Genomic DNA, 24,898 nt, shown 5'->3' on the forward strand with positions numbered 1-24,898 from the left:
AGTGGTAAACATGGCCTTGTCCCAACTTTTTTGAGATGTGTTGATGCCATGAAATTTAAAATCAACTTATTTTTCCCTTAAAATGATACATTTTCTCAGTTTAAACATTTGATATGTCATCTATGTTGTATTCTGAATAAAATATTGAAATTTGAAACTTCCACATCATTGCATTCCTTTTTTATTCACAATTTGTACAGTGTCCCAACTTTTTTGGAATCAGGTTTGTACCAAGCACAATGTTCTCTTGGGTCCATAGACCCTCCCCTCGAAGAAATCAAAACAGAAGTGGTTGAAAGTGGACAAAAGAGACGGATTAAAACACCAGGTGTAAACGGGTATGTGTCTGCCTCGTCCACTTATGATCCGATCGACCAAAACGCATCTTAATACCAGGTGGAAACAGTGCCTAAAACACAGTTAAAGTACAAAATGTGTGCAAAAACTACCTTATATAGATATGGCTCAGGTCTCTGCTCCAATGCAAGTGGAATTGTTTTCATCTGCCAGGTCAAAATTGCATGTCTGAGAAACAATAGCACTTCTTTGCAACAAGCCACAAATGGATGTTATGCATCAAAGTTTAATACTTAAAGTTTTGAATATAAACACATAACTCTAAGTATGAGCAATAGTAATGATGTATTGTTTAGCTAAATGTATACATTTTTGCTTATATCCCAACATCTGATATAATGGCCTCCAAGACTCCTATCAGTGAAATCTACAACTCAAATTGTCCATATCAGACATTTTGTATAACTCATGCATATAATGGTACAGTAATGGGCCGTTCCAGGTCACTGGTGCATTCATGCGTGAATAAGATCAATGCATGTCTTACTACTTTCCTTAATTGTTCATTAACTACAAAGCAGCCTAAACATAACATGAGAAAGTTTCCACACACGAGATGAATCATCAGCAGTTCTTTTGCCAAGTACAATTTTCTATACAGATGTGAAGCATTTATAAATGATGTCAGAAGAGCACATTTGTTTTAGGTTCCATAAGCAATGACAAAAACATAAACACAGTCGCAGTAGTGTATCCTATAGAACACAAACACATTATGATACAGAAAAGAGGCTTTCTTGCCCGTTGCTTGTGTTCTGGGCACGCCAAACTATTATTCAAACAAAAGACCTTACCACACTAACTATTACTAACATGTGTTACTCTAACAATTGTTTCTCTTCAACCCCTCCTTAGATGTCCGTGGTTTCCAGCTGAGATTAATGAACCATAACAAGTACCCATTTCACATCATGAATGAGGACCGGATGTGAATTCTCGAGGCCTCACAACATCACGCAAACCATCTACATACCACCACTGCTGAGTGTTTGAAGAGGACTCCAAGAGTGTGAACTGGCATGCTACTTCTGAAATTCTTCTTGCCCCTGGATAACTCTGAAGCTCATTCAGTGAAGGAGTCTGTTTTGATAGGTCCCATAGAGTCTCCAGCAGAATGGATCTTTATTTTGGCCATCTCTCTTGAGATCATGGAAGTGACACTCAAAGCCATTAAGAGCCCAGAACAACCTTGTCTAGTTAAAAATTCCATTATATATTACATATTAGACTCGTGTTAAGCATTTGTTCTATTTTAACTGATTGCATGTTCTTGCTGGAACTCTAACATCTTCATGACAACAGTTAATAAAAATTGGCCAGATGAAAGTATTTTCTTCTTTTTTTAAAAGTTAAGCAACATTTGAAAACCAAAGATAACAGAAGCAACAGTCTTTTCACCCAGATGATAATATATCAGTCATTTCGGCCTGAAGTTTGACAGCACATCAGTGAAATATGAAGGCACAAAGTTTCTGTATCAGTACACAAATGCTATAGGATAATATAGCCAACTTTCTTTCAACTGCGGCAGGGGTTTACGTATATTAAAACAATCATTTATTTTTGCTACTTTGCCTTATGTATAGATTTTATTATGTCATCCTTGTCCCAGACACATACTTAAATAATTCTTAAATTTGAAAATCAATAATAATAAAAATTAAAGTTGCAAGCAGCGATGAAAGGGTGATGAAAGTGAACATGTAAGCAAGTAAATACAGGAGAAATATGTCATTTCGACATGCCACACTTCCTGCTGCCAACAGGTGGCACTATTACTATAACTGAATATTGCCATGTAGATGTCTTTAGGCCAGGACTATTATCAAATGTGAAGTTTGGAGCAGATCGGACATTGTACGCCTGCGTTACAACAACTTCCTGTTTCGTGGCGTTAATTGCATACTTTAGCACTTAGTTGCATGATTTCTAGAATGTTTGGTACTTCATGATATATACAAATGTGTTTCTGGGAATGAATTACAGTGCAAAGCATGCCATTTTTCTGTTGCCAGCAGGTGGCGCTACGACTAATTGAATTTTGGCATATAGATGTCTTTAGACCATGACTCTTATCACACATGTGAAGTTTGGGGCAGATCGGACACTGTATGCCTGAGTTACAACAGCTTCCTCTTTCATGGCGAAACATCAGATTTTGTCAGGCTGCCACGGACACGCCCTTTAATGAAAACTCAAGATCTTTGCAAGTTAACATCGCTAAGGCCTTAAGATTAGAATGACCAAATATGATGTTGATCTGGTTAAATCTCTATGAGGAGTTAATCACAATGTAAAACACGTTATTTCCTGTTGCCCACAGGTGGCGCTATGATTGTAACTGAATACTACCATGTAGATGTCTTCAGGCCAGGACTCTAATAAAACATGTGAAGTTTGGGGCAGATCGGACATTGTGTGCCTGAGTTACAACAACTTCCTGTTTCATGGCGCAACATCGAAATTTACCCTTCAGTGAAAACTCAAGATCTTCACAATTTAATGTTGCAAAGGCCTTTAGATTAGACTGACCAAATATGATGTTTATCGGATAAAATCTCTAGGAGGAGTTTGTTAAAGTACAACATCTGGAAATGGTAAAAACTGCAAAAAAAATTCAAAATATCTCACTTCCTGTTGGGTTTTCAGATTTTTGGGTTTGGAGACTTTTTTTGTAGGTATTGGGCTGTTACATGTGTCTACCGAATTTCATACTTGTACGTGAAACGTAGCGCGAAGGGCGCTTAATTGTTGAAATTTTGTAGGTGGCGCTATCGAGCCATTTTTAAATACAATGTATTAAAACTATGAATTATCGTGTGAAGTATTTACCAATACTTTTTAAGGTGCTAATTCAGAGCAGTGGCTTGCACAGGGGGGCTGGGGGCTTGAGCCCCTGCCCCTCTGATCGCAAAAGTGAAAGTGCCCTTTGAGGTCGCATCGCGGTGCCCCCGCGTTCCCATTTCTCCTCCCCCGGAACGCGATTTCTACCGAGGAAGACCCACAACCAACCTCCAACCCCCAACTATGTTTTAAGTACATCTAACTGGAGTATACTGTATTTAGAAATTATATTGCTCCTGTACATTAGGATGACAGCATAAAGACATTTAAAAGTCAATAAGGGATCTTGAAATCAATTCTGTGTGACACGTAGCCACTGAAGGGATTTAATGTGATACCTCAGCTGAGTACGAGTCAGCACTCTTCCAGCTGCACCTTTCAGCCAAAACACTTATGCAGCAGTTAAGTCTCGTATAAAATGTGTGAATGAGTTTCTCGCTTTTTCAGTTGGGGAGAGATTTTTGCATACTTAAGAAGTTCAGAGATGATAATATGCTGTTTTATAAACATTGCTAATAATAGAGTTTCTTAAAAATGAAGTTGCTGTCAAATATGATTCCCAAATTCTTGATGTGATTATTGGGCTTCAGAGACAAGGACACTAAATAAGGTATAACAGACGTTTCTCTGAGAATAATCAATATTAATTAGGTTGTATAATGTTCTAGTACAACTAGAACAGTGCCGTCCAGCAGGGTACTAATTGATTTGAGGAGATCTGATGGTAATTACATCAGCTAATGAAAACAAACATACTCGAGCTGCACGGTTCTGGATGAATTGAAAGTCATGATTTTTTGTTTAAAATAGAGATCACGATTCTCCCACAATTCTGAATAGACAACTAAACAAAATAACATGTAATTTACTTGAGGTTCTGACAAAATGTTAATTGTTGCATTTATTTAATTTTTTTTTTTTTTTATCGGTTTGAATGTATGACTTAACGATTCACTCATAAAGACTTTGTTATTTAATTGCTGGATGAATCAGCATTTTTGAACGAATCTCTTGAACGAATGATTCGATGACAAACACATTTTTTAACAATCACTTGTCACTACCTCACTGTAAAAAAAAAAAAAAAAGAATTGTTGGTTTAACTTAAAAAAGTAAGTTACCTGGTTGCCTTAAAATTTTGATTTCATTGAAATTAAAAACTTTAGTTAATGCAATGAAGGCGACTGGTTTAATCAACAGAAACTCAAAATATCATGTTATCTGAACTACATTAATTATCTAAGGTGATTTAACAAAAGAAATGAAAAGAAATGAAAGAAAATGTTATAACAAATCATGAAAATAATTGTTTGCAGTGTAGTAATGATGTAACTGACACAATCTTTATTGTAAGCCTCAAGTTACTTTCAACAGGAGTTTTACTTTATTTTTTTCGCCACCTTAGACCTTAGTGTTTATATCCAAACTATAAACTTTTATGCCAGTACTTTTGTGATCATTTGAATTATTGTAAGACAGAAATAATGATACTGTGTGGTTGAAATGACTGTGAAGCTGTTTCATACGTGGCAACTGCTCTCTCTGGGTCAGCGGCAGGTGACCCAGAGAGAGATCTCTGGGTCACCAGAGATGCAGATCTGAATATTCGATGTGATTTTGTCAAAGGTTTAATCGTTGGCGAATAGAAGGTTTAACAGGCAAATCGTTGTCATTTAGAAATAAGCTTGCATGGGTGTTTAAATTGAGATTGTGATCATTTAACGATTAATCGCGCAGATCGAAAACATACGTAATAAAAAAGCAAAAAAGGACCCAGAATTGAGCCTTGGGGGACACCTCAAAATATCACATGGCTTGTGGAGGTGTGTGTACCTCATTCAACATACAGTACTTATCCCCAGCTACTTAATCAGGATCTAAACCAGTATAGGACTGGATGTGATAGGCCAGCACTGTTCTGCAGTCAAGCAGAGTCTTGTGACCAACTGTGTCAAAGTCTGTACTGAGATAGGATATCGCTAAATATGTGAAATCACAATAATGCTAAAGTAGCCATGATGTGTTGCTGTGGAGGCAGTTGTGTGCTAACACTGTAGGTTCCACAGTGATGCCACAATGTGGAGGAAGTCATATTTGTAGTTTTTTTTTCTTTCTTTTCGAGTTTTGAAAATTGCTGTATGGTTTTAAAAAAGATCATGCAAATTGTTGTAAGCCCTGCATCTTAGAACAAATGCTACAGTACCTGTAAATGATCAGGTGTCGCAAGATTTAAACAGAGAGGTGAAGAAATAACACAGATCTGAGGCAGATCAGGTTAATCAGGTTTAAAAAACTATTATTAAAATATTGAACTCTTGAATGAGTCAGCTAACCAAGTTGGTGTATAAACAATTAAGCATTTTATAGAATTGAACCTCTAAAGATAAACACATAGTTGATATTTTATGCTCGGTCCATTTTTTCAGCTGTCAGATGTTAAACAGCAGACTCTTCTCATCTCAGCACAGCAGGTCAAAGCTCTGCTGTGAGATCAGAGCTCAGACCTTCAACTCTCTCAATGTGAGACAGATCTAAATGTCTTTTACACACACATGCTACATAGACCGCAGCTCTGGGATGAAAAGAGGTTTAGTTGTGGGTACAGCGCAGGGTATTGCATCTAAGAAGCCAATATTTCCTTATAATTCTTAATTTTATACAATTTAATTAAATGCTGTTGGAATTTCAGTTTACCATATGGAACAGATGTTCATATTGATGAATTTGTGATGTGCATTCAAGTGATTTAGAGTAAAATGTTATATTTTAGTGTATATTTTGTCAGTAACTAAAAAAATATACACCTCAGGGTGAGAAATTGGTCTACCAGCACAGTCTTTAGGTACCTGATTTCAAGTTAATTGAAATCATCATGATATTCATGATTTTAGTTAATTTTATAACATCGAAATCAAATATCAGTATTTAATATACTGAATAAATATTCAATATATGGCCGAGCCCTACTGTACTGTATATCTTTCTGCTTTTATGAAATTGACAAAATTGACCTTTAACACACTTTTGAGGGAGACCTCATTTAAGATGGCTTCTCCAGTAGAAACAAGAAAGATATTCTCAGACCAAACAAACAAACATATTGCATGTTTTAATATCCACACTTTTGACATTTGATGATAAAAGAATGATAATTTTTTTCTTCTTAAAAGCATATCAATGTTCACATCTTATTGAAGCCCAGGACCGGTAGTACAAAGCTATCTATTGTGTAGTAGTGTCCGCAGAGGAAAGCCACAGCAGCTGCAGTGGGCACAGCGACAGACTTCACTGCTAGCCATGGCTACTTTCACAAAAGACACAGTGAAATCCAGCCACGTAAATAAATAAACCTCTTTCATGGGGCAGATCTTCAATGATCTGTCACATCTGCACTGAGGAATCCACAAACAGAGCACGTTTCCACACACATCCTGGTTAAGCATAATAATGGTGGTATATTTCTGCTTAAATTCTGTCATCATCTACTCACTTTCATGTTATTCTAAGACTTTCTGTCTTCATTAAAACACAAAATAACATTCGAAGAATGTCTGAGCTGCATTTTCCTAATAATGAAAGCATGAAAAAGTATAAAATGCACCAAACTTTGTGCATGAAGATGTGTTTTCTCTGGTGTGATGTTAATGACAGCAGCACTCTTGAAAATAAAGGTTCTGTATTGGCAATTTGATTGCACAAGTTGTATGTACTACTTTTACAAAATTTTTATCTTTTTGTCCCTATCCACCTTATTTCCCATGAAAACAAACCTGGAAAAAGGATTTGAGGAGAAAAAACAAGAGATTCTTCATGCAGTACAGTGAATTATTAATGGGATATATCGTAAATTAAATCAGGAGAACAGACCACAAATGTGCAGTATATGTTGTCCTTTTTCATACTTTTACAGTGGAATGCAAAGGGAAAAAATAAAATAAGGAGGAAAAGAATGCAGCGACTGAAAAGAACTCTTGCCATAGATATTCTTGTTATAATATGTTACGTTAAAATACCAAGCGTTACGTTATTCTCATGATGTCTGAAAATAAAACATGAAGGAAAATTGACAGCTCATTCAGTCAAACTGACGGATAAGCTTTATTTGTAGGGCAACCTTGTGATTTGAAATGATTCATTTCAGCCTTTTTCAATGGAAGTTCCCCAAACCGGAAGTGCCACCCATAATTTAAAACGCAGTAGGCTTGTCAGGATGGATAGCTTGACAGTAACTGGTCATCAAATATGTTCATTGTATGGAAAAGAGTCTCAGAGGTTCTTCAAAACATCTTTTGTGTTCCATGGAAGAACGAAAATCCTACTTGTTTGTTTGAAACGAGGTTGAGTAAATGATGACATTATTCTTTTGAGAGCAGTGGAACATTTTACTAAAGCAGGGAGTAAGACGTCACATCGGCTCTCAAAGTATTAAGAAAAGACTGTCTAATTTTAATGCAAAGAGCGTAAAGGAGCGTCAATAGCCTGTAGCGCAGCTGAAATAGAGAACGCCGAAGACTAGAGTGTCAGTTGTCTATGTGTGTTGAGAGAGAGAAAGCGAGAGAGAAGTTTGAGCCGAGAAAAGCAGGTCATGAAAAAACAGCCGTTTTCCTCCATTCCTCTGGACGGGGTTTTAATGACTTCCAGACTGAAGGCAGCTCAGCCTCTGTTTCTCCTCTCCTCCTCTTATGGAGCGGATTCAGCCTCTGCGTACTGCCTGTTCTCTTACCTAACACTTCTGAAAGCCACGCCAGATAAATTATTTTAAAGCATGTAATTGGTTGTGACGAAGAAGTACAAACATTCCTTAAGTCCTAATACTGCTTCATGAACCGCACCATTGTTTTCCAGGTCCGGATTTCAAGTAGCGAGTTAATTCTAATTACGTCGCTCCCCCTTCCCACGCTCCCCTCATGATAAACTGACGGCATACTATTTGCTTAGCGCGTTTCTATTTGGTGGCCCTGCCAGAAAGGGTGCGAATGGAAAGATACTTCACACTCGCATACTTCACACACACTGCGAGTTGAAAACTTTCACCCTAACCTGAGATTAGAAACTGTTGTTACTGTAAATTGATCTTCACTTTCTCACATTCAAATGAATGTAAATCACATGGAGTGCTAAGTGACTTTTTTTTGTTGTTGTTTTTAGTCGTTTTAGTTGTTTGCCTACTATAGAGTAGGCTGAAAAACCCAGAAGTGACTTGCATTTTAGCACTTCAAATTCCATTGTTCTAAAGTCAACTGATTTTTTTGAATGGTTTTTGGTTATTGCCTGAGATAAGGTTTGTGATAGAGGACTGCAATCCCCGACTGCAACAGTGTGCAGCGTGGGACAAGTTTTGAAGTGCTGAGTGCGGATGCGGGAGGGAAGATACTGAAATGTGGATAAAGAAATGACTCGTGGGCTCCCGCAAAATATAATTATCTAATAATAACAGCACACAGAAATCTGTCACTGGAGATCTGAAGCGTTGTGTGTGTGGAAATTGGAACAAAAATAGCCTAGACATCGGAACGAGACAGAATCTAACCTGACCAGAGCTGAAAAATCCACATAGACCTCTTCCTACGGGCTTTTGCAGGCAGGAATGGGACAAAACATCAAAGTTTTAAGCATGAGCAGGATAAAATATTACATTTTTGGCAGGAGCAGGCAGGAGCGGTATAGAATCTTGTGGGAGTGGGACTGAAAAAGTTTGACCTCTAGTTTGTGATGAACACAAGCTCAAGATATTTTCACGTTTTATTCTAAGACATAAAATACATCAGTAAAACCTTTTAGCTGTCTTGAAAAAGACGGTTGCTAACAAGTGTCTAAATGGGACTACAGAGGTTGTCAAGGACATTAAACGTCATCAGACGAACAGGTAAACTCATTTACTCACTAGTCCACTTTCACAGCCTCGTTGTGCTCTTGCAAACTATTTCATTTATAACCAACATTTAGCTTTTTTACTTCTGGTGATTATATTTATGCTAATTTTTTATTATCTGTATCATATTATCATCTAGCTTTGAATGTCAATATCTAATATATAAGCACTAAAAGTCAGCCAATTCAAGTATATTATATACATCGATAATAACATTATGAGCACTGACAGGTGAAGTGAATAACACTGATTATCTCTTCATCACGGCACCTGTTAGTGGGTGGGATATATTAGATAACAAGTGAACATTTTGTCCTCAAAGTTGATGTGTTAGAAGCAGGAGAAAACGAGCAAGCGTAAGGATTTGAGCGAGTTTGACAAGGGCCAAACTGTGATGGCTAGACGACTGGGTCAGAGCATCCCCAAAACTGCAGCTCTTGTGGGGTGTTTCTGGTCTGCAGTGGTCAGGATCTATCAAAAGTGCTCCAAGGAAGGAACAGTGGTGAACCGGAGACAGGGTCATGGGCGGCCAAGGCTCACTGATGCACGTGGGGAGTGAAGTCTGGCCCGTGTGGTCCAATCCAACAGACGAGCTACTGTAGCTCAAATTGCTCGAGAAGTTAATGCTGGTTCTGATAGAAAGGTGTCAGAACACACAGTGCATCGCAGTTTGTTGCATATGGAGCTGCATAGCCGCAGGCCAGTCAGGGTGTCCATGCTGACCCCTGTCCACCACCGAAAGTGCCAACAGTGGGCACGTGAGCATCAGAACTGGACCACGCACGTGTGATGCTTTGGGCAATGTTCTGCTGGGAAACCTTGGGCCCTGCCATCCATGTGGATGTTACTTTGACACATACCACATACACCCTTTCATGGTCAAAAGTATTCCCTGGTGGCTGTGGCCTCTTTCAGCAGGATAATGCGCAGTGCCACAAAGCAAAAATGGTTCAGGAATGGTTTGAGGAGCACAACAACAAGTTTGAGGTGTTGACTTGGCCTCCAAATACCCCAGATCTCAATCCAATCGAGCATCTGTGGGATGTGCTGAACAAACAAGTCCGATCCATGGAGGCTTCACCTCGCAACTTACAGGACTTAAAGGATCTGCTGCTAACACCTTGGTGCCAGATACCACAGCACACCTTCAGGGGTCTAGTGGAGTCCATGCCTCGACGGGTCAGGGCTGTTTTGGCAGCAAAAGGGGGACCAACACAATATTAGGAAGGTGGTCATAATGTTATGCCTGATTTGTGTATGTTGAAATAATCACTTATATTCCTGTCAGATTTGGGCAAACAAACTAGTTGAAGTGAGTACATAGATAATAAAAAGAGGTTGTCTGTCAACTGATGGCGTGTTAGCTTTGTTGATTATAATGGTGATCTAGGTTTGTTGTAAATAGGAAATAGGAAAACAAATCTGGTACTCTCTGTGTCTTCTTAAAAGCTCGCCATAAACAGATATAAGCAAGGCCAAATGAAGTCAATGTCATTGGAACTGATCAGACTAAACAAGCAGAGCGAAAGAACTTGTGCTTCAGGTCAAAGCCATCTGGGAAACAAAATGACCAAACAGCGATACGTCCTATCAGAAGCACGCAACAGCTGCGCACAGCCTGTGCTGGGTCTCGCAGTGCTCAGATTTCATGCAAATCTTCATCTTCTATTTTTATGAAAAAAAAAAAAAACAGTTAAGTATAAATGGCTAAAAGCTTCAAATGAAGAATCTTTTTATGACAATAAAAAACTATTTATTATCCTTCAACAAAACTGTAAATCATACATATATGCAATATTTCACAGGGATTCACATAAGACACCATGTCAACAAATAGTTCTCATAACTGAAAAATGATTACATGTTGGATCAAATTACCTCTAAATTCAATCTTCTGTTATTGTATGTAAAAAATATTGTATTTTTTTCCTCAGTGGAACTTTAGCATCATAGTACACTGATCAATTTTGAATGCTTTTGAATTAGAGTAACATCTAGAATCTAAAAATCTTCGATTTATGAAATCCATCTATCTACAGTAGTGGCCAGAAGTGATGTCCGGCCTAGGAAAATTGACATCTTCAGCCTTTATTCAAATATTATTATAATAAAACTGTTAAATAATTTGTAAGCATATTGAGTAGCTGTGCTTGCAGTCAGTTGTTTTATTTGTGATAATAATGCAATGAAACATTTTGCTGACATAATTTTTGGCTGCTGTCATACAAAGAAATTAAGAACCAAGAGAGAACCAATGAAATATTAATAACAACTGTATTTCTGATAGATTTTATGACGGAGTAGGCAGGGCAAAACCATGGATGGATGGCTTGTCCAATGCAGGGACATACACACTCACTCACATATGCATCTAAGGACAATTTAGTTTCTTTGGATTGTGGGAGAAACCAGAGCACCCATAAGAAAACCCACACCAACACGGGAGAACATGCAAACTTAGAAACAGAAAGTCCTCCAGCTGGGACTCAAACCGAGGACATACTGAAGGAAAATGTGATGCTACAGGAAGAAATGCAGAACTGCAGTGATTACCTGAACATACTGCAACCATTATTTGCAGACCCTGCGAGACTATCAAGGTACTCAAGGTTTAAGATGCAAATTAAACCACAGAGAAACAGTGATACATACAGACATCAGGGGCCTCGTCTGATCCGTCCGGGACAGTCCTTCTCCCCGTCACACCGCCAGCCTTTGGAGATACACGTCACCTGATCCCTGCAAACAAACTGCTTGGGGCTGCAGGTTTTTGGAGCTACAAAAAAGAAGAGCCAAAACAAATAATGATTAAATGTGTTAACAATGCATATCAGCTATTATTTATTAGGGAAAAAATGCATATATGTGACACACGTGTGTCCAAAATCAACTGAAATCAGACAGCCCGTATGAATGTTTGTGGTCTGGACAGTGTTTGACAGTGTACGAGGACGCCAAGAACCGTCAGTTTACTGCTAGTTGCTCATGTCTATTTCAAAACAAAATTATCGCAGCCAAGCCTATCTGTCCGCCAGACTGTTTTTCCCTAGCCTGGTCAATTCCCCTACAAGGCTGAAGTCTGATGACTCCTGCTTGCTTTAATCTTTCTATTCTGGTCCAATAGAGTTAAAAAAAGAACTATTATAATAAAAGTCAATTAAAGATTTTAATCAACTTGTTACTGTCAAAAAAACAAAGAAGATAATCCAAAAGCAAGGAACAGCTTTGTAAAACAAAAATAACACCGAACAAAGAGAGAACTGAGTGTTTAAAGGTCCAGTGTATAAATTTTAGAAGGATCTTTTGACAGAAATGCAATATAATATACATAACAATGTTTTCATTGGTGTATAAAGACCTTACACGTTTCATCACTATGTTTTTCTTCTTCTTCTTCTTCTTCTTCGTTTGTGTTTTTAGAGGCAGCTCGCATCATCACTACACTGAAAACGCATGAAGAAGAAGAAGTAGTAGTAGTGATAATAGTAGTAGTAGTTGTATGGTTTATTAGAAGCAGAGACCGTTCTTTGTTAGAAGTAAGAAGAAACCTCACTGCTTGACTGGCTACTCTCTGCTGTCTCAGACGACGACATCTTTGTCCTGTGTCGGCCACCGTAACTTCTCTATGTGCTTCGAAAGGGGTGGGTGAGCGGTGGACTGAGCCGTTGGTTGCAATTCGCAATCTCACCGCTAGATGCTGCTAAAATTTACACACCGCACCTTTAAATACACAAGATAATGAGAACTGAACAAGAGACAGGTGGTGAATATAATCAGTAACTAAGGGAACAAATGAGAGCATACTTATAAATCATGACAACCAAGGAAACAGGAACTAAACAGGAAAAAGGGAAACCAGGAAATAATCTTCAAACTAACTAATCACGTACTGTCTAAGTAGGTACTACGTTTGAATTTGAATTTACTTTGTGACCGTTAAAAAGGGGGCGTGTCCACTTATGATGGAGGAGGAGAGTGAGGGAGCCAATCAGCAGTAGGGGGCATGTCCACTCATGATGGGGGAGGAGAGAGAGTGAGCCAATCAGCAATAGGGGGCATGTCCACTCATGATGGGGGAGGAGAGAGAGTAAGCAAGAGGGAGATTTGAAGAAAGACTGTAGAAAGAGAGATGGCTGAGAGACATTACAAAAGAGAAAAGCTCAGAGGAATATCACTGGAAAACAAAGGGTTATGATCAGGCTAGAGCTTTAGGACCCGCGTTAATATTAGAAAAGCTTTCCAGCGCTGGAGAGACCTCAGCAGGAAAGCCTAAAAATGGATGCAGATGTTGCGTTGTTTCTGCTCCATACACGAGTACCATTGGTTATGAGTGTGTGCTGCTGGCGACTAACAACCAACTCTTGCTTATACTCTTGTGTACTGTGTGTTCATGCATTTTGAAGGACGGAGCAATATAGGGAGGGGTGTGTTTTTTGGGTTGATTTCAAATATTAACAGTGTTCAACAATAATTCTCAGAAATCTAAATGCTCAAGCTCTTCAAAGCAGGATGGATTCTGATTGGCTTAATATTTTTATCATTTATCAGCAGGAAAAATAAATAAATTCTGAAAAAAGTGATTCCAATGATATTGTTTCTCTGTGGACTCTGCTATTCTTTTATATTTAGGATACGACTTTTAGAACTACATTTTTACCGTTATCATTATAGTTTCTGTCCTTGGTAAATGCAATAAGTGGTGTGTTCACAAGTTTTATTGACATCTTTCCGCGGTTGAAACACAAATTTAGTGATTACATGCGCAAAAATACACTTTAGTAAGCTGTACTGTTTATTTCAGCATACCTTCTGTTCTGATGTTCAGTCATGTTCATTTCTTCCTGTAACTTGTATTACAGTGGAAGAAAAGACTCATGCTGCTGCTACAGCAATCTGTCACGTCACATTTAAGCTTCAAAACGGCATTTATTGTTTGAATTTCGTGATAAACTGGACATAATTTGAAAGCAAATACTTTGTTTTTTATGAGAAGTAGCAAAACACAAAGCTCTTTTCTATTTTTAAACGTGAAGGGAATATTTGGTGAAGGGAAAACCCGTGTACTTGGCAACCCAGGCTTGAAACTATGGGTGATTCATAGGGTCAAATAGAATTAACGTCGCTATTTTTTTAAACTGCTTTAAAGTGAGATTGCATCAATACCTGGCCTACAGTTCTGCCTGTGCAATTTTTTAAATTGTTTTGTTCATGAATCATAACTGATGGAGTTAATTTTCTACAGTATCAGTGACACGTTCAACAGTGATTTATAAAGATCAATTAGAAATCTATATTAGTGAATATAGGATGTTGTGTTTTTATCTAATAAATAAGACTCTACATGACATTTGTCACTTTTTGATGTGTGTAGTCTGCAACAAAATGCACTGCAGTAAACTCACACCTCTTCTTAAGGTATAATCACAGCATGAATTTAAAAGTTAAAAATGACAAATGGAAAACAGTCATGCTGCTTTATATTTTTTTCAGGATTCTTTAATGAATAGAAAGTTCAAAAGAACAGCCTTTATTTGAAATAGAATCTTTTGTAACATTATAAATTTCTTTCACTTTTGATCAATTTAATGTGCATTTATTTCTTTAAAAAAAAAAGAAGAAATTACTGACCACAAACTTTTGAACATTAGTGTATAGCCTTTTTGCATTTTACATTTGAAATAGAAAAAAGCAACATTTCAAATAAAAAAAAAAATAAATAAATAATAAAAAAAAAAAAAAATCAGTTATTTTGACCTTTTTCTTCTTTTTCCCCATACAAAATCACACAAAAATGACCTATTATTTGTTGACATGTCAAGAATCAGCTTAATAAGTCAGGGAAGAGAATGCACTTAGTCCTCAATCAGTTTTCTTTAAGTGCACATCAGCATGACAGAAGACCGAGCGAGCTGCGAGCTTCAGTATTGTATGAACCCTTGACTTTAGAAAATATTCCTGAGTTAAGATTTCTAGAAAACCCAGACTGACTCAGTAACAAAAATTGTTTTGCAGACTGACATGAAAGACATCAAACACCAGTCATGTATCTTTGTAATATATTGTAAAATAAAGATTCATGTCAGAGTTGGTTTGGTTCAAGGTTTAGTACTCATTATTGTAAAATGTTTGAATGACTAATAGAGAAAATGAGTGGAAAAGTTATTTCCAGGAGCCAGGCCAACGCAAAAGGGGGTCGTGAGTGTTGAGCTCTTTCCCGCTCTCTCCTGACTGTATGCGTTTCGAGTCAGACCAGCGTGCCTCTGCACATCCAGGTCAGTGTTCCCACACCAGTGCCAGTGATGCAACGAGTCTAGAGGCCATCAAAGGACATTTGTTCTGCTTTGGCTGCAGAAGGTGCAAAAATGTGACCGCATTTCATCGGTTGACTATTTGGAATCAAGTGCGAATTCATTCCAGACCAGCTTCTCAAAAGCTCTCTAAAAGCCTCAAGTCTGCTATAGACACAAACATCTAGAAAACCAGAGCTGACTATCAACTGCTACTTCCTGCAACTTCACTTGAGTTTCCACCGTCAGCACCTGCAGATTTAGTGAGCTTCTTTTCTACTTTATACTATATACGAAAAAACAATACACAGGCTCATGGACAGCTTTGGGTTATTCTCGACCAACTCTGGTTGCGTACAATAAGATTTGAGATTACAACAGATTTAATGATTATAAAAGTTGTAATAGTCTTTTATTCTCAATTGTGCTGTATATCCATGTGAAACAGCTTCTGGAATCAAACAAAAGAGGGCGGGTCTTGATTTTGTCTGTGGGGAATTGATTGGATGGTTGTGGTTTGCTATTGGTGGATCTCATGTGAGTGACAGGTTGCCCCGCCCTCATTATCAAAGAAGAGAAGAGATGTCACTACAAGAGGGAGGGTAAGTTATTCTGATTCAAGATTAAGAGGAACATGAATTTAAACATTAATGATGTGCGCGGGAAAATCATTCATAATAAATACTGCAATTTTCCATGAAAAAAAACAACAACATTGTGGGTAAGTTTCATAAAAAAAGCAACATTTTAAACAAAAAGCTGAGAAAATTGCATTTTTGTCAAAGACTATGTCTGGATGCGATTCAGAATGATGATCAAAACACAGATGGAGTAGATCGAGTCACCCCCAAAGCTTCACAGTCCTATAGCTTGTCCTGGGTCGACATTTCATTCAGTAACATTACGTAGTTGTGATTTACATGCTGTTTAATGTTTGATGATCACGTTATTTTACATTTGCGTTAGCAGTCTTCTATCATTTGTTTCTGCTTCTTCTTCGCCTCTGTTTTGTTCCAGAGATTCTGTACTCTTTCAGAAGAAGCGTAACAGCACCCCCTACCGTATAACAGTGAAAACATGGATAGCCAGAAAATTCAGTCAATGGCGGGGAAAGAGTAAAGTAGATTTGAAGTAGATTCCTATGTACACTACCAGTGGACTACACAAAAAATTCAGATACTCAGAATTATGAACATATCTGTTTTCTTTATAAATCAATATTTTCAAACAATGTAAGTTTGTAAACATGACATCACATCACAACAAAAACTATGTGAAAAAAAACCTTTAATAGGCTACTCAAACAAATGATTAAACACAACTACAAGCCACTTAAAATACTTAAAGGGATAGTTCACCCAAAAATGAAAATTTAATGTGTATCTGCTTATCTGCTTACCCCCAGGGCATCCAAGATGTAGGTGACTTATGGAAAAAACGGAACTGGCGCTGCGTAAGTTCCGTAAGTTGAATAGGGAAGGCATAGGACATACAGCGTAAGCTTTTTGAAGAATACGGAAAGTGGAAGAACGTGCAATGCGATCATTTGTGTTTGTATTTGCATTTTTTTAGAAAATGACCAATTGTTTTGCTAGATAAGACCCTTATTCCTTGTTTGGTATCGTTTAAAGCCCTTTGAAGCTGCACTGAAACTGTAATTTTGACCTTCAATCGTTTGGAGAGACCATTGAAGTCCACTATAAGGAAAATAATCCTGGAATGTTTTCATCAAAAACCTTAATTTCTTTTTGACCGAAGAAAGAAAGACATGAACATCTTGGATGACATGGGGGTGAGTAAATTACCAGGAAAATTTTATTTGAAAGTGGACTAATCCTTTAAACTACGCCAGAGTGCGTACACACCTCACGCACCGGATGCCGTGCGCAAGGCAGTTGGACATAGTAGTGTATTAGAGGTAAAAAATGATATAAATACTGTTCGGTTTCTCGCACAAACCGATCGTTTCGTGTCTTAGGACATCAATGTGTCATCACGAGCCGCAGGGTTTAATTTGGATTTGTCTGTGCAAGTTTTTTTGACTCTTATAGATTGAGTTCCCATTGCCATGCATTATACGAGTGACAGACTGCAACAGTTGGAGTTAAAAATCATCATTTGTGTTCTACTGAAGAAAGAAAGTCAACTACATCTTGGATGCCCTGGGGGTAAGCAGATAAACATCAAATTTTCATTTTTGGGTGAACTATCCCTTTAATTATACTTTTAAGTATATCTCGATCAAAATATTGAGTACAAGTACACTCCAAATATACATCAAATACACTTTTCTGTGAGTACAAATTCAGTACACTTACGTGCAATTAAGTATATTTCTGAGAAGTACATAAAGTATATTCTGTGAAGTACATAAAAAGTATACTTTCTTATTTTTAGTTTAAAAGAAGTACTGCTAATACTAATAGCACACTTGAATAAACTTATTTTTCGTAAGGTATATATTTACTTAATTGATTTTACATAAAATGTATAATACGCTGACAAAAATGCCACAACTAACATTCTGACATGTTTTAACTTTCAAAATGTTAGTGGCAGGAAATAGAAATGAATCCACACATTTTTCAACAGACTCTAGAATGTTAGAATCACTGAGGTAACATTGATTCTGTTTCTCCTTAAGGTGACCACACTGACACAGTGTTTATTTATTTTTTATATTGCAAATATTTTCTTAAATAAGTTTGACCAGTGGTTATTTCAGAGCATTCCTGGTCTGCAAAGACATGAAGGGCGTCTTTATGTGGCTTACTGACAGTGAGGAAAAAGCGCACACATATACACATACACTACCGCAAAACTAAAGACCTACTGCTACTATTAAGACATACAGTATATAAACGATCTTGAAAATTCTATTTTACTATTATTATCACAGTTCTGACTCTCCGCTCTTTTAACACCATCAATGGATTTACTGTTCATTTTTTCTTTCGGCTGGCTAATTTTACCTCAGCGATTCTAACATTCTTTGCACATACTAACTGCGATACTTGGAGCCACACACTGAGGCCCTAGAGGAGTCTGCATGTCAACTGCAGCTGTAATGGCAGTGGAATAAATGGAAGCATTTACATGGCGTCATAAATCAGACACTATAACCAGCAGAAGCCGTCCGACTGCCGGCCAGGAAGAGGAAGTGGTTAGGAGGTTATCTGCCACACTTCACTTAGACTCATCTTTGGTAAGTCTGACTCATTATAATGAGCTTAAATAAACCTTCAACAAAAAAGGTGAAAGTTGTCAACACTCTCTTTGGTTTATCTTTGATTCTCTGTTATATGCAGTATTAGAATATTCTGACACAGCTCAAATGTTAATATCACACTATAAAGGCCCATTCACACCAAGGATAACTATAACGATAATGATATAGTTTTAAAAATTGTTCTAAATGTAAAAGAGTCAGAGTCCACGCCACAACTATAATGATAATGACACAAAGGAAAGAAATTGTTGGAATCACTTTCAGAGTGGGTTTTTTTTTTTTTTTTCCAGCTGATAAAAATTGTCATCATTTACTCACCCTCAAGTTGTTCCAAACCTGTATAAACGTCTTTGTTTTGCTGAACACAAAGGAAGATATTTGGAAGATTATGTGTAACCAAGCAGATCTTGCCTCAATTTTCCCTCTGTAAATAATAATGATAATTTTCTTTATGCACAATTTAATGTTCTGTTCTTATAATACTGGGCTGACAACTTCAGTATGTTGAGGTTAAAGAAGCAATGATCATATGGTAGAACTCGAGCAAAGAGTACATGCTAATACAGAAATGCTCTAACTACTGCTGAAAAATAAAGACAGAATTAAGCTAAAGTAAAGTAACCTCATTAAAGATAATCAAAGACATTCATCACAGAAGAAACACTGAATTATTCTTGAAGATGAGCAATGATTGGTTCGTCTGGAGTCTCTAAATTAGGTGAACGGTGAATAACACTGTGAGTAATAGGCTGTAGTTTGCAGACGGTATGTGACTGTAATTACATTACGAATATAGAAAATTGGATCTGAGCAAAGGAAAGGAACAATAAAGGAGAGAATAATAATGTATGAAGAGAACAAATGGAGTGTTGGAGACTTGAGAGCGCAGCGCAGAGGAATGTCACACATGCCATCAATCAGGGTTATGTGAACTGCCTTTTAAATTACAGTTTCATTCCTGAATTTGAACGGAGGAAGCAAACAGGACACAGAATTCCTATTCAGATTAAACTAGGAATTAAAAAGGCCTGCAGTTCATAGACATTCACATATCTGCTGTGTGTCATTTTAATTAGAAAAAGAAAGTTTGCTTGACAAAGCTGAGTGCAACGTTTCTGTTCTCACCTGGATATGAGTCTATTTCAAAGTCTCATAACTTGTTCTTCCTCTAAAACAACTTTCGTTTTCTGGCAAATTATTCACATAACTTGAGTCATCACATCATTTACACATAACATCCATTGCAGCATGAGCTCTTTTATCACAGTGTCTGAAACGGTTCGATCAAAGATTTGGGCTCTCTAAACCCCGCCTTTCTGAGAGCTGCTCTGCTCTGATTGGTCAGATGGCCCAGTCTGTTGTGATTGGTCAGGAACCAAACACTCATTACCATATCTGAATTTCAACTCTTCCTCAGCTCTTGATTCACAGTGATATGAACATTGATCTTGGATGTGTCGTGGGTTTCTCCCTCGGCCGAAAACGCGTTCGAGGGTGATGTGGGGGTGATGCGGGGGTGATGCGATGCGCCCGCAAAAGGAGGGCACTTTCACTTTCGCAAATGACACTCACCACTTTGACCGCTGTAACTTTGTAGATACTGTTTATGCTCAAGCAGCAACATTACACACTAACTAAAGGTAAAAAAGTGAAATCGCAATGAACCACCCCTTTTAACTTTGATTACAATGATTTATGAAAAGATGTAATGCATTAAAGTACATTATGAACACCTTTATCATGCATTATAAATAAAGGCTTTAAGTAAAGTATTACCAATGGGACTTTTCACCAACAAAAACACACACTGTGATTTCCTACAACTGCCACAGGTCTACAGGAGACACATTTGGTGTGAATTTCCTGCATGATAAAGACAATGCTAAATTGGAGACAATGCACCAAAAATGGAGGAAAACACAAAGCAATACTGTAACTCAACTGAATTGCAAGTTTGTGCACACATGTCAGATCCACAGGAGAGTTACTGGCAACTCTGTGGCAAAATAAAATAAGCAATAGCATCTTCCTGCGGCCTGAGTAGGTGTAGAAAGCAAACTGTACTTCAGTGTTGTACACGCTCACACCAGAAGGTGCAAATATTCTTCTCTTGAAAAAAAATCCCCATTGATGCTCAACAGTAAGGGTGGGCGGCATGACAAAAATCCTTTAACAACACATGAGTCATTTGATATTGACATTATTTTTGTAGGGAATTATGATACAGGCAAATTTGTCAGTTTAGCATTAATAAAGTTAATGCTATATTAAAATTGTGGGATTATAAGGTGTATTTAATTTATTATGCAATATAAATTAAGTAACATTTCATGTGCTTTTTATTAGGGCATTAAGTTTGCCAAGGATCATTAGATTAGATGCTTATAGAATTAGTATGAAACACAGTTGTTTCTTTTGTCTTTCTCTTTAATCATAGTCCATCTGATTGAATGATTCACAACTCTGCACATGTTCATTGCACATGGCTTTTTTATGTCTAAAATGTTTGATAAAGTTCCACTGGAAAAAAAAACAAAAAAACATTTAAAGCTATTTAAGAGCAAAGACATTAATATAGGGGTATACTACAACCCGAATTCTGGAAATGTTGGGACGTTTTTTAAATGTGAATAAAATGAAAACTAAAAGACTTTCAAATCACATGAGCCAAAATTTTATCCACAATATAACACAGATAACATAACAAATGTTTAAATGGAGGAATTTTACACTTTTATACACTAAATGAGTTTATTTCAAATTTGATGCCTGCTACAGGTCTCAAAATAGTTGGGACAGGGGCATGATTACCATGGTGTAGCATCTCCTCTTCTTTTCAAAACAGTTTGAAGACATCTGGGCATCAAGGTAATGAGTTTCTGGAGTTTTGGTGTTGGAATTTGGTCTCTTTCTTGCCTGATACAGGTTTCCAGCTGCTGAAGAGTTTGTGGAAATACATATGGCCTTCTCTGAAATAGACGTCATCTGGAGGGGAGCATATGTTGCTCTAAAACCTTTATATAACTTTCAGAATTCATAGTGCCTTCCAACACATGCAAGCTGCCCATACCGTATGCACTTATGCACCCCCATACTATCAGAGATGCTGGCTTTTGAACTGAACGCTGATAACACGCTGGAAGGTCTCCCTCCTCTTTAGCCCGGAGGACACGGAGTCCGTGATTTCCAACAAGAATGTCAAATTTGGACTCATCTGACCATAGAACACTTTTCCATGTTCACATTTGGCTTCCTTTTTGCATGATAGAGCTTTAGTTGGCATCTGCAGATGGCACGGCGGATTGTGTTTATGGACAGTGGTTTCTGGAAGTATTCCTGGGCCCATTTAGTAATGTCATTGACACAATTATGCCGATGAGTGATGCAGTGTCATCTGAGGGCCCGAAGACCAATAAAAGTCTTCGGCCTTGTCCCTTACCCACAGAGATTTCTCCAGTTTCTCTGAATATTTTGATGATGTTATGCACTGTAGATGATAAGATTTGCAAAGCCTTTGCAATTTGACGTTGAGGAACTTTTTACGCACTCTTTCACAGATTAGTGAGCCTCTGCCCATCTTTACTTCTGAGAGACTCTGCCTCTCTAAGACATCCCTTTTATAGCTAATCATGTTACAGACCTGATATCAATTAACTTAATTAGTTGCTAGATGTTCTCCCAGCTGAATCTTTTCAAAATTTTGTGCTTTTTCTGCCATTTGTTGCCCCCGTGCCAACTTTTTTGAGACCTGTAGCAGGCATCAAATTTGAAATGAGCTCATTTTGTGGATAAAAGTGTAAAATTTTTCCCTTTAAACATTTGTTACGTTATCCATGTTCTATTGTGAATAAAATATTGGCTCATGTGATTTCAAAGTCTTTTATTTTTCATTTTATTCAAATTTAAAAAACGTCCCAACATTTCCGGAATTCGGGTTGTATATTAAACTTCATAAAAGAGCTGAAATATATAGAAATACCACTTTGTACGACCTTAGTGGCAAGCTAAGGGTATCTTTGCACATTTTAAAGCAATGCAATACACATTAAATACACACTGTTGTGAGACAAAATTCAACATATAGTTTTTAAGATGAGACTAGTTTGATTGAAGTAGTTACTAACCTTGTCTGGACAAAGTGATAAACAATCTTTGAACTTCATTGTCATGACCACGTAACATTTTGAATTATATGTGCACTATATGAGAAAGTTACTGTTTACATGAAGCAAAATCCTAGAAAACGTATAACTGAAAACTCAGCTGCCAAGAAAAGAAGTCCTACCTCAAAATTAACGATTAAATTTAGATCCTCCTTTTACAACTTTACAGCTCAAATAACATTTTTTTTTTTTTTTTTTTTTATATGGAAGAATTAAAATATGTGCAGTAACAAAAATAAAAAAAACCTTCAAATTATGCTTTTAAATCTTCCAGAATGTTATCAGAAATTGAACTGAAATTATTTTCAGTGGACCAATTTATGCTTAATGCTGCTGATAGAGCTTCACTTTTATTAAACACCTGGAAAATAATGTTGTAAGACTAACAATCTGGTGTTACAAATACTAATATGGGCTCTTATTTTTAATGATCAGTACTTTTCAGTAATGAATGCAGTCCATAATTCAGGGAACAGAGGATAACTGACCGTAAATGACATAAAGGTGTCTTTATGTCGAGATTTTCCTGCATTTTCCACTGAACATGTTTCATATCTATTTCATGGCTTGTTAAAGGGTTAGTTCACCCAAAAATGAAAATTCTATCATTTATTACTCACCCTCATGGCGTTCCACACCCGTAAGACCTTCGTTAATCTTCAGAACACAAATTAAGATATTTTTGTTGAAATCCGATGGCTCAGTGAGGCCTCCATAACCAGCAATGACATTTCCTCTCTGATGGCCGATTTCAAAACACTGCTTCAGGAAGCTTCGGAGCATTATGAATCAGCGTGTCGAATCAGCGGTTCGGAGCGCCAAAGTCACGTGATTTCAGCAGTTTGGCGGTTTGACACGCGATCCGAATCATGATTCGATACGCTGATTCATAACGCTCCGAAGCTTCCTGAAGCAGTATTTTGAAATCGGCCATCACTATATAAGTCGTTTTTTTTTTTTTTTGCCGCACCAAAAATATTCTCGTCGCTTTATAATATTAATATTGAATCACTGTACTCACATGAACTGATTTAAATATGTTTTTAGTACATTAATGGATCTTGAGAGAGGAAATGTCATTGCTGGCTATGGAGGCCTCACTGAGCCATCGGATTTAATCAAAAATATCTTAATTTGTGTTCCGAAGATTAATGAAGGTCTTACGGGTGTGGAACGGCATGAGGGTGAGTAATAAATGACATTATTTTCATTTTTAGGTGAACTAACCCTTTAATTTTGACTCTGGGTTTGGGAAATGTAAGTATTCCTTAATTTAGCACAATTTAATTATACTATATAAAAATAATTGTTTACTCCTGACTTGATTTTCCTACCTCTGGAGAAAGACCTTCATGTTTTTGTGAGTCTAAAGTCAGTGCAGAACCAGCTGGTACTACAGAAAACACATCATGCCAAACCACACTAAACAACAGCAGGCATTGCACAAGATGCCTTCTTATGTTCAAAAGCAGCTAGACAAAGTGCAACTGAATGGAAGAGAATGCAGAGGTCTCAAGATTTCTCAAGGTTTTGAATGATTTTGGTACATATGAAAGTACATATGAAATTGAAGCTGTGATGCAGAACTGACATTTCTGACACAGTTTTTATGTTGTCAAAAAATGACTGTGCCAAGACTGTTATGATCTAGTTTTAGGTGATATTATGACATTACATTTTATGTATGTATTATATATTTATGTTGTTTTTGGTCTCTTCTAGAACAGGTTTTCATGCTTAAATGTTCATTATTTTCCTCATATTTTCCATTGTTGCAGCTCCTCTCTTCCCAGTCTGTCAGTAACGCTCTGTTTAGTTCCTGTCTCTATGAAGCCCCTCAAGTGCTTTGAGCGTGTTTGGGAAATGTCCCGCCCCTTACCATAATAGCCAGTTTCAACACAATACTAACTCAACCAGGCTCCGCCCCTTTGTTCTGCGTATGAATTATTTAAATGAGGAATAATGTGAAGAAAACTCAAGACTACAATGGAGGTGTTTCAGGGAGTTCAGAAACAGTGAAACTGATATAGAGAATAACTCTCGCTGGAGGGACTTTGTAGGAACTTTTTTATGTTCAAACAGCAACATTACACACTAAAGAAAGATGAACATGGAAAATAAAAAAGCATAGGTCCTCCTTAAATGT

The 24,898-nt window shown here is 37.3% G+C and overlaps 1 protein-coding gene and 1 long non-coding RNA gene across 6 annotated transcripts in view; one reads left to right on the forward strand and one right to left on the reverse strand.

Annotated features, from left to right (window-relative positions):
• LOC127522312 (uncharacterized) overlaps positions 1–1,668 on the forward strand; it is a 38,235-nt gene extending 36,567 nt beyond the window's left edge. For both annotated transcript variants that reach the window (XR_007932563.1, XR_007932564.1), the window contains exon 4: positions 1,213–1,668. This is a non-coding gene — a long non-coding RNA (uncharacterized LOC127522312). The remainder of the gene's footprint in view (positions 1–1,212) is intronic.
• The window catches only part of lrp1aa (low density lipoprotein receptor-related protein 1Aa), a 177,184-nt gene that overhangs the window by 140,698 nt on the left and 11,588 nt on the right, over positions 1–24,898 (reverse strand). For 3 of the 4 annotated variants that reach the window (XM_051912126.1, XM_051912128.1, XM_051912127.1), the window contains exon 2: positions 11,726–11,849. The gene's annotated coding sequence lies outside the window, so the exon portion shown is untranslated. Of the gene's footprint in view, positions 1–11,725; positions 11,850–24,898 lie in introns of those variants that run through there. The other variant, XM_051912129.1, reaches the window with a different exon arrangement.

This window comes from Ctenopharyngodon idella, chromosome 11, assembly GCF_019924925.1.
Source record: "Ctenopharyngodon idella isolate HZGC_01 chromosome 11, HZGC01, whole genome shotgun sequence".
NCBI lineage: Eukaryota > Metazoa > Chordata > Actinopteri > Cypriniformes > Xenocyprididae > Ctenopharyngodon > Ctenopharyngodon idella.